Raw genomic sequence first — 11,955 nt, forward strand, 5'->3', positions numbered from 1 at the left:
GCCTGAGAGGATCACCGGCCGAGGATACGTATGAGGTGGTCAGAGAGGCCTTGTCGTGATGCGGTGGAGGCCGCGCCGATACGGAAGGAGTGGCCGGAATATAGCTGAGGTGGAAGGCCGGTGAGGGAAAGGACCTGGCGTAGGTGTCGGTGGAACCAGGAACTCGTGGCAATGGAACCAGTTTCGGTGATGAAGAGTGGGTCTTGAGGAGTGGCATTGAGAGCGCGCCTCGTGGAAATGTAGTGGAGAATGGGTTCATATGGACTGAGAGGTGAGTCGATCTTGAAGAGGTGGATGCTGGAAGAACGTCCCAGCTGGTCGACTTTACTGCGTTTCAGAGTGAAGGTAAGTGATTCGGGGGAGTGGAATGTGATGTCAGACAGGCGTGGGTGAACGGACGGGTCGTATTGGGGGGATGAAGATGTAAATTCTGAGCATCGCAGGAATCCGAAAAAAGCCAACAGGAACATGCTCTCCAGGGTGGAGGCGATCAGTGGAGTGATGTAGCCGGCTCGGAGTGTTTGAAGGCAGAGCAGTAGTAGGTCGGAAGTTAGTTGGTGACGTCTGGGAGGAACCTGGACTTCGCTGCGCTGTATACCTCGAAACAGCATGGAGATGTGGGGGTGAGAGGTGTCCGGGATTGAAGATCCATCAATTAGTTTGAAGAAGAAGTTGATGCCGGCGAGGTAGGTGTGCAGCGTGGAGGAGCGGAGGTGGAGGTGAGAATGACCGTAGGTGAGGAAGGCAGCGATGACGGCGATGTCAGCAGAGGGGAAGAGGATGCCGGAATAGGTGTGGAACCTCTTGTAGGCATTCCATGCTGTCATGTAGCTTGAAAGTGAAAAACTGTTGATTATGTGGTGGTGAGACTGGACGAGGAGATTATGAAACTGGGGGTTCAGAGAAACATGGTCCTGGAAAACTGAGGGATTGGCGTTGGATGAAGGTCCGCGTCTGCAGAGATGGGGACTCGAGTTAAAGACTCGTCACTCGAGTCGAATCGAGTGACACTTTTGGCGACTCGTCACTCGACTCGGACTCGCCCCTCAAAGACTCGAGACTCCACTCGACTCGTGATCATAAGACTTGTGAAGTTCACGAGTCTTAAAATATTTTAAGCACTATAATGCATGACAAGCCCGACAAATATTGTCCTTTCCTTCTCCTTTCTTCTTTCTTTCTTCTCTGGTGCGCGGCTGAGCGCCGCTGTACGGCTGAGCGCTGCGCAAGGACACAGGGGCGACGGGTTGTTTTTCCCAACGTACTTAAGCGCAACGGTGGGGGCCAGGAGCGCTTCGCTGTGTTCACTTGGACCGCGCAGAGCGGCCCGTTGGGAAAAACGCAGTCTGTCTCGCAAAGCGTGGCAGACACAGCCGTCTGCATGGACCTTTCATCGTAAGATTTAAATATTAAAACGGCGAAATAAAACACACATGTTTAGCTAATCATCAGCTATTTTACTTAAGCTAACTTGGCATTTGTTTAATAATTTGATAAAATGATAGGATTATCTGTGAGAACCTGCTTATCTAATGTCGGGTTTCTCTCCGAGCGCATCCTCCTCTCGTCTCGTAATGTTCCACCAGCTGCAGGCAGCTATAGTCTAATAGCTGAGCTCATTAACCCCTCGTACTTATTGTTTAAAGCATTAACGTGAGGTTACGCCACCATGCCCTGTAAGCCCTACTGTTACACTGCTAGAGGATTATTACATTGTTTTTGTATCTGTTGCGCTGGCGCGTATATAGTGCGTCTTTTCAAAAGAGAAGCTCTATATCTAGACGCGCCATGACACGGTGGATTAATAGCTTGCAACTCTGTTTTTTTGGGAGCCTTATAGGCTAAACAATATAAGCCATCTAGTTGATTTTGTTAGGCTTATAGGCTGAACAATAAACCTATAGGCTATTACTGTAGTTCATATAGGCCTAGGTTGTTGTCACTAAATTGCTATTGAACATTATGCTGACTAAGTAATCAATCCTGACATACTGTCTGTTTACATTAATACAGTAAAAGAGTGATCATGAATGAAACAATATTCAGTTGCCAGTACATAATGTAATTAATATACCCCGGTAACAAACGTCAGTGACGTAAAATGTAGCCTATTCCCACTAAGAGTAGGCCTACACGTCGCTATGGTAACCATAGAGTATATAGATGGTAACCCGTATCGATACGTTTTACGTAACTGCCATAAAGTGTTATGTTGCATACTGTCCAGCTGGCGGCTGCTTCAAATAGAGAAATTGTGATTGCTTCGCAATGCCTACAAAGGTCTACTAAAAGGATTTAAACACAAGAAAGCACAATGGCTTGTTTACATTGTCATTGAGGTCCTTTCGTACTGCATTCAAAAAAGTGTCAACTTAAGCAACTGAAGCAAGTGTGGCTGGCTTTGGGATTATTTTATTAACAAAGAAAGTCGTCGGATCGGATGATGATCGGGATTCGGGACGGGGACCCTGCCTGCTACTATTGGACATAACTGCGTTGCTTCCAAGGAACTTTCACCGAGGATGGAGGCAGATGGAGGCAGATGTTTCCTGGGGGAAATGGATCCATTATTATTAATCGTGGAACTTTTAACTGCCTCCGTAGCGTGACTGTGAGTACATACATTCATGTGTCTTTCCTAATTTAGCCTGCCATGGCTTTTGCTGTAGCTGTATCTGTGAGTACCGGGTGATCATGATGCGCCATGTAACTTTTTTAGCTGGAGGCTAGATCATTATAAAAAATAATAAAAAAAGATATATATGTATATAAAGACTCGTAACTCGACTCGGACTCGCCACTTAAAGACTTGAGACTCGACTTGACTCGTCCCCCAAAGACTCGACACTCGACTTCGACTCGCCCCCCAAAGACTCGGCACTCGACTCGACTCGTGATCACGAGACTCGTGGGCATCTCTGCGCGTCTGGAGCGAGCAGTCGAAACTTCTGAAATGATAGACGAGAGAGAGAATCGGAGATGAGATTATTGTGACCAGGTATGTGTGCTGCACGTATAATGAAATTATGCGTAACGGAGGTCCAAATGAGGCGGCGAAGGAAGGGCATGATGTCGGGTGAGTTTGAACGGCCTTTGTTTATTATATCTACTGTGGCTTGGTTGTCAGAATGGATTAGTATGCTTTTCTGGGACCACTCGTGACCCCAAAGAAGCGCGGCGATGACTATCGGGAAGATCTCGTGGAGAGCGGATGATGGGTGAGCGGAAGGGGGGGTGACGGCAAGAGACCAGGATGAAGCAAACCACCGCCCCTGATAGTAACCACCAAACCAGATAGAGGGGGCTGCGCCTGTGAATAACTGGATGTCTTCTGGGTTGTAGATAAGTGTGTCGTAGAACAGTGTGATCCCGTTCCAGTTTGAGCGGAGGTCCGTGTGACAGGAGTGATCTATTGTGACGTTATCGTCCAGGTTGGGAACGGAGGAAGCAGTGGTGAGGAGGTGAGAGATGAAGGGACGGCCTTGGGGAATAATGCGAAGTGCGAAGTTGAGGTGACCGAGTAATGCTAGGAGTTGTCGTTTAGTGCAGTGGGGGGCCAGGAGGTAGTTTTGGAGGAGTAGAGTGATTCGGTGTAGCTTTTCCAATAGCCTTGAAGGCGACTGTGTCTAGCGTGATTCCGAGGAACTCTAGGGAGGTGGAAGGGCCTATGGTTTTAGCCTCAGAGAGGGGAACTCCAATGTCGGCAAACACTTTCCTGAGTGTGGAGAGGCCGTGCCCTAGGGGGGTGGCAGGGGACTCGACGACCAAGAAGTCGTCGAGGAGGTGCACGAGGTGAGGTATGTGGTGGTTATTAGTTAAGATCCAACAGAGTGCTTCCGATAGGGAATCAAACAATTGTGGGCTACTTTTACAGCCAAACGTTAAATAACGTTAAACGTTAATCGGGACGTAATGGCAAAACCTTAAAGGCGTTTGTGATGTCTGCCTTAGACAACATGGCTCCGCGACCGGCGAGGTGAATCAAATTTATTGCGTGAGTAACGGTTGAGTATTTCATGGAGAAATCATGGCTGGGGATTAAACTGTTAATGCTTGGAATGTCGGAGTTGTGAGGAGAGGAGAGGTCCAAGATGAGGCGCTTCTTCCCAGAATATTTTCTTGTTGCCACTCCGATGGGGCTAATCCTGAAAACTAGAAAAGGTGGCTTGTCGAAGAGCCCCATCATGAACCCTCCTCTACCTCCTTGGCCAGGAGGGGTCATTGATGGCGGACTGGAGGTTATGGCAAATGTGAGAGATGGAAATGGGAAAATCCGTTGATGAGGAATTTGACGAAGGGCCGCTGCTGCAACCTGGCGGAGGCTTGGGTAGCGAATAATACGTGATAATAGAGGCCTATCTGGGCCCGCCCCTTTCCCCCCTCCCCCTGAGCGGCAGCCATGATGGAGTTACTGCTGCAGCAGTGTGTGTCTATGTCTATGTCTATGGAGATGGGACTTTTAATGAAATTAGTCATTACCAGTCCCATCTCCATGATATTTAGATCTAATTCCTTCGCCAGTTCCATCCGCATTATTTGTAGATCTAATTCTATGAGTCCCATCCCCATGATTCGTAGATCTAATTCTGTCTGTTCCATCTCAATTATGTTTAGGTCTAATTCCATCGCCAGTTCCATCCAAATGATTTGTAAATCTAATTCTATGAGTCCCATCTCCATGATTTGTAGGTCTAATTCCATCGCCAGTCCCATCCTTATGATTTGTAGATCTAATTCTATCAGTCCCATCTCATTTATGTGAAGGTCAAATTCTATAGCCAGTTCCATCCCCATGATTTGTAAGTCTAATTCGATTCAGTCCCATCTCCATATTCTTTAGATCTAATTCCCATGATTTGTAGATCTAATTCCATCACCAGTTCCATCCCCATAATGTGTAGGTACAATTTCATCGCCAGTTTCGCCAGTTTCATCCGCATGATTTGTAGATCTAATTATATCAGATCCTTCCCAATGATTTGTAGATCTAATTCCACCGCCAGCTCTATCCTTATGATTTGTAGATCTAATTCTATTAGTCCCATCTCAATTATGTGTAGGTCTAACTCCATAGCAAGTTCCATCCGCATGATTTGTAGATCTAATTCCATACAGTCACATCCCCATGATTTGTAGATCTAATTCCATCACCAGTTCCATCCCCATAATGTGTAGGTCTAATTCCATCACCAGTTCCATCTGCATGATTTGTAGATCTAATTCTATCTGTCCCATCCCCATCATGTGTAGGTCTAATTCCATCACCAGTTCCATCTGCATGATTTGTAGATCTAATTCTATGAATCCCATCCCCATGATTTGTTGGTCTAATTCCATCGCCAGTCCCATCCTTGTGATTTGTAGATCTAATTCCATCACCAGTCCCATCCCTATCATTTGTATGTCTAATTCTATTGCTAGTTCCATCCACATGATTTGTAGATCTAATTCATGTGCCGAATCTGAAGCCGGTGGGACGAACGTTTCTCGAGATAAGTGGATTACATACATACATACATACATACATACATACTCACAGAGATTTGTCACATTTATTGTAAGCAGATGAATTATGTGGATGGGACTGTATCGAATTAGACCTACAAATCATGGGGATGGGACTGGTGATGGAATTAGATCTACAAATCATGACGATGGAACTATATAGAATTAGATCTACAAATCATGCGGATAGAACTGGCGATGGAATTAGACCTAAACATAATTGAGATGGGACTGATAGAATTAGATCTACAAATCTTAAGGATGAGACTGGCGATGGTATTAGACCCACAAATCATGGGGATGGGACTCATAGAATTAGATCTACAAATCATACAGATGGAACTGGCGAAACTGCCGATGGAATTGGACCTACACATTATGGGGATGGGACTGGTGATGGAATTAGATCTACAAATCATGGGGATGTGACTATCGAATTAGATCTAAAGAACATGGAGTTGGGAATGTATCGAATTAGACCTACACATCATGGGGATGGAACTGGCGATGGAATTAGACCTAAACATAATTGAGATGGGACTGATAGAATTAGATCAACAAATCATAAGGATGGGACTGGCGATGGAATTAGATCTACAAATCATGAGGATGGAACTATATAGAATTAGATCAACAAATCATGTGGATGGAACTGGCGATGGAATTAGACCTACACATAATTGAGATGGGACTGATGGAATTAGATCTACAAATCATAAGGATAGAACTGGTGGTGAAATTAGATCTACAAATCATTGGGATGGATCTGATAAAATTAGATCAACAAATCATGCGGATAGAACTGGTGATGGAATTAGACCTAAACATAATTGAGATGGAACAGATAGAATTAGATCTACAAATCATAAGGATGGGACTGGCGATGGAATTAGACCTACAAATCATGGAGATGGGACTCATAGAATTAGATTTACAAATCATTTGGATGGAACTGGCGATGGAATTAGACCTAAACATAATTGAGATGGAACAGACAGAATTAGATCTATGAATCATAAGGATGGGACTGGCGATGGTATTAGACCTACAAATCATGGGGATGGGACTCATAGAATTAGATCTACAAATCATGCGGATGGAACTGGCGAAGGAATTAGATATAATATCATGGAGATGGGACTGGTAATGACTAATTTCATTAAAAGTCCCATCTCCATAGACATAGACACACACTTCTGCAGCAGTAACTCCATCATGGCTGCCGCTCAGGGGGGGGGGGGGAAAGGGGCGGGCCCAGATAGGCCTCTATAGTAGAAGCCCGTACCGCCGAAACGAATGGCCAGCTCTAGAACAATGGACAGGTATTGGTCCAGTTCGGCCCGGCGACCGGGGTAAGTGGAGCAAATAACGTCCCTAAACAGGGAAAATGCGTAGGCAAACTCGGTGGGAGTGAGATCACGGGAACGAGATGGTAGGGACTGGCGGAGCTGGGCAAGGAAACCAAATGGTGTTGTGATTTCCCTGTTATGGAGAGGGTCGGAGATAGAGGGCTGCAATAGTTCGGCCAGGTCTATGTACGTACCAGTAAGGATCTGTTGTCGAAGGACGGCGGACACTGGGGAGGGCCGAGTTGCCTCCGATTGGGGAGGAACGGCTGGGTTTGCTGTGGCTAGGGTGTGGGAGGAGGTTGGTGGGTTAAATGTATTGAATGGATTAGGCATTGCGGGGAAGGGGTGGGGAGGGGGACCAAAGGCAGCTGCAGGGTTAGGTGGCGCCTGCGTGCCCTGGGAAAACAGGGAGGACAGCATTGCAAACAGCTGTGCTGGGTTAGGCAATTGAGTATTAGTAGTATTAGTGGTAGTAGTAGTGGTAGTAGTAGTTAGAGCCTGAAGCCCGGCCCGACCCTAACAATTATCATCATTTTCGGCCCGAAAACCCGAAAGCCCGAGAGAGAGAGAGAGAAAAAAAGAAACGTCGCCACTCGCCAGTAGGCAGCTGGCAGCACCAGTGTCTCAAATTACAACAGTGAGAGAATGCACATATGATAGTTGGCGAAATGGCAACTTCACGTGTTAAATTGTTCATGAAACATGCAAGGTTCTGCACAAAATGTGCTAACGTTAAATCCCTGTTGTTGTCAACAGTCAATCTCAATCATACAGCTCTCATCCTCTCTCCCCCTGCCGTCGCTGCCTGCGTGATTTATGTTTCGTCCTTTCAACGGTCACGCATCAAACACAGGCAGCTGGCTCAACAGATCTATAAACCCAAAACGTGTTCATCTAGCTTGCATTCTGGGCTTGCAGATCTGTTGTTTAGTGCGCGACACGGTCGACACCACCTGACCACCATGCTTAAACATACACAACTCAGGCAACAAGCGGCGCGCTGCGGCTGTAAACCCTTTAATATAAATACACACAGCAGCAGCAAAGGACACTTGATTAACCAGAAAGCATAATGGAATTAATAATATCTTACCAGACGAGATGATCGTCTCTATAAGGTAAGGATGTCAACGGATGGTGCTTTTAGGTTGATCATGTTGATGTTGTTGTAATACAATCCTCTTAAGTCCTTGTCAATAATATCCAGGTTGGTTCCGCTTTTAAACTAGTTTTCTTGGATTTATACTTATTACAAACTTGTGAAATTGTCTGCTGCCTTTTAATTTAACATGCAGCTCTGCTCGAAACTTTCATCGTAGCCGCTCAACACAGAGCTAACGGTGACTCGCTGGTGTGCTGTGAATTTCCGTATATCCAAAGGTTTCGATTGTGACGTCATCACAACAACCAGACTGCTCTATGAGACTGATAGACTATACTTCCGTATGCGTCACCTATTATCCTTGGTCCATTGGTTAGGAACTTAGCCAGGCTGCAGTGCTGCGCTGAAGACAGTCAGACAGCGATATGCGCCTGTTCTCTGTTGCTTGAGTGATTAATTATTATAATTTTTGGGCCCGGCTCGGCCCGATAACGTCGGGTCGGGTCGGGCTCGGGCTCGGGCTGAATTTGAGAACTCTAGTAGTAGTAGTAGTGGACTGTGAAGAAGGGTTTGGGGTGGCCTCTGCAAGCTGGGTCGCTACGTGAGAGGGCTGGGCCACGACCTGTGTGGAATTCTCGGGGGAAGGTGGAGGAGAAGCGCCCCGACTCTGTGTGGAGGGCACAGGAATAAACGTGGGAACTGCCCTCGCTTTACGACGCATGGGGCGTCGTTGGGGGGGAAGAGGAGGCTGTCGGGCCGGAGGCCGAATTGCTCCACGAGTGCGTCGGGGAGAGGGAGGAGACTGAGGTGGATCGTCCGCAGGACGGCACCTCTCCGAGATCAACTGGCGGAGATCCTGAGGAGGTGGACGGTGTTTATCCGTGGGAGGAGGTTGCGACTGACGGAGGTCTTGAGGAGGTGGACGGTGTTGATCCGGGGGAGGAGGTTGGCGGTGCTGGTGCTGGTGCTGAGAAGAATTGCGGTGTTGGTCCTGTGAAGCTGCATGGAACTGGACCTGAGAAGTTGGGTGTCTTTGGTCCTGTATATTTGCCTGGGGCTGATCATGTGCGGTTAGACGGGGCTGAACCTGTGTGGTTACGCGACGCTGATCCTGTGTGGCAGGACTGCTTTGGTCCTGCGCAGTTACGTGGCTTTGATCCTGAGAATGTTGACAACTCGAAGAGGGAATGTTGGGAGGAAGCAAGGTGCGCTGAATCGGAGGAGGAATGGGAGATACGTGGCGCTTAACGCTTCACTGGACCGATGACTGTCGTCTGGCAGAGGACGCGCCGCGTCCGTCCGTGTGAGGAATGACGGCACGGCTGCACTGATCTGGAGTCTGCGAAGGGGACGCCTGGCGTCTGACGGAGGACGCACGTTGTCCGTCCGTGTGGGGAGTGACGACGTGGCTGCGCTGATCTGGCGTCTGCGAAGGAGACGCACGGCGTCTGGTGGAGGACACACTTTGTGTGGGTGGGAGTGTGTGGAAGAAGGCGTGGCACTATCACGTGCCTGCCTTCGTGCGGGAAGGGAAGGGGACGGGCGAGATGCACGTCGGCCAGCGTGAGAGTGAGGGGGGGGGGGATTGGGCCGAACGTACACCTGCCGTGTTAGACTGTGAACCGGAAATGGATGGACGATAGGAGGAGTCTGAGCGTGAGGTCTGAGAGGGCGGGACCACTGAAGTGGATGCTGATCTTTCTCCACGGAGACTGGACAGATATGCGGCGAACAGGTCGGCTATCAGATCTGTGTATCGATGCTGGACTCGCCGTAAGCACCCGCTGCAGGCCTGCTTTGGTCCATTCTGAAATGGACAGGAGCGGAACGGGCTGCCCGTCTAAATCACCACCGGTCGCGGTAGTATCGCGGGAGCGACGCGAGGAGGAAGGAAGACCGGGATCCATACTGTAGCCTTGTTGTTGTTCTGGCCGCTGATTCTCGCTACTTGGTGAATAAGTGCGGTCCCGGTCCGGACCGCGATGAAACGAGCCGGAACGGCTGGACTCCGGGATAGTAGTGGGCGACGCTTCTGACGAGAAGAGGTTCTCGTCGTCTGATGCGTGCACGACGAGTGCGTGCTCGTCCATAAAGGACGGCGGCGAACACAAAGAAAACTAAGAATACTACCTTCTATACTTACTGGCACTGTTGGATTAACTTTAACAAAAGAGACTACAACAGTGCGTTGAAATAAAGACGAACGGATAAGGACGATTAAAGCTATTAAAGCGACTTTACCTTTGGTTTGAAGAACAAAACCTTCTGTGTTTGGCTTCCACGTAGCAGAAACAAACAGGTGAGTGAAGCGAAACGGGGGTGTATTTATACTGTGACGTTAACATGCGGATTGGCTGAGAGATAAGGGCCAGGTGAGTATGATAAGATAGGGAACGTGAGTGGCTAAGGTGAGCGAAGGGTGGTCTCCACTACTGAACTTACGTTGCATGCAACTTACATATATAATTCAAATGTGTGTGTCTTTTATTTTTTTGCACATGCATGCCATAAATTACATAGGGATAGACCACACATGGTTTTATGACATCATCAACTTGCGACGGACATTTCCCCTATTGAGTGAAAGATTAGCTATTTCTAAAAGAAATTAAGTATTTAAGATGTTATTAATTTTACATTGTAGTTATTGAGGACAATTATAATGGACCCAGCCTGAATTCAGACTCTGCGCTGGAGCTTGAGTCTGACATTGTCCCTATTCTATCTAATTTCAAAGGGGAGGGGATTTGAAATTTGCAATTCCCAATCACAAGCCTGATTTCAGCCCTCCCATCTATGACAGGCATCAAACAGGTCGTTGCCTTTGATGCTTTCATTGATTGACACTTTTATGGCCCAATCAGTGCACAACCACTTTGAAGTTCAAAGGGAGCAATTAAGAGCTCTGGCTGAACTCCCCTTCCCTCCGCTGTTTATTTTCTGTTTCTGCTGATTTGCTTGTCTCGTTAGACCCACCCCTCCGACGAGACTCCAACTGTCATTGTCCTGGTCTTGACTCAGACCAAAGTAACTCTAGGTTTATTACGCAACACCAGACCAAGAGAAGCAGTCCACTCAGAGAGTTAGTGGGCAGGTCTATGGGCTGGTTGTACTTGTTGTATTGGTCAGGGATCACATATTTCAATGTTGTGTTGTCTTTCAATGTTATATGAGAGCGTAAACATCTGGTCAGGGTCTGCCCGTCTGTGTCCAGTCCACTCACACGCAGCCCGGCCCCTACGCTGCCTGTCATATACGCTGCACTGCGTATTTACCCTACAAGCCACTCTACAAGCTCGAGTGTTTCCTTATTTAATGGTGCCAAACCGAGTTTCCCAAGTTTGTGTATAGCTGTGCCAAACCCAAGTTTCCCGAGTTGGCAGTTTTTGTAAAAAGAAAAAAAAGCTCTTCCTACTCTCCCTATGTTTGACCCCGAGAACAGCCCATAGCAGCTCCCATGGCAGCCATGTTTGCATTTGAAGAAAACACTATAGCCTATATCTTTTGAATGCCTGAACGATTTTTCCAAGCGATTTTTTTTGTTTGAAAGCTGTGAATGTGGTGCATCATCCGTGCATTATCTGTGCATGACCCGTGTACATCGTCCACATTAAAAGGTAAGATTCTGGCAATTCTGGCAATTCAAGACATTGAAGATTTTAATGCTTGGCAACAATTGATAACAAGTCAACACGAGAGACGCTTAAAAAACACAAAAAGCGCAAGCACACCAAACACTCTCTGTGCATCTCTGTCAGGTTGGTCGGAGGAACCAGCAACCACCGGCAACCCCTCAACCAGGTCAAGATAAGAAACAATAAGGTGACATGAGATGAGATGAGATAAAACTCTATTGATCCCTGGAGGAAAATTCAGCTGTCATTCAGAAGTGGGACAAAATAACACATCGGAGAGGTATTATAAGCTCACAACATGTCGCAATGTGACACGTTGTGAACTTGTAGATCTGCCTTTTTCAAAATGTCTTGAAATTTGAAC

This window comes from Nannobrachium achirus, assembly GCF_963921795.1.
Source record: "Nannobrachium achirus genome assembly, chromosome: 21".
NCBI lineage: Eukaryota > Metazoa > Chordata > Actinopteri > Myctophiformes > Myctophidae > Nannobrachium > Nannobrachium achirus.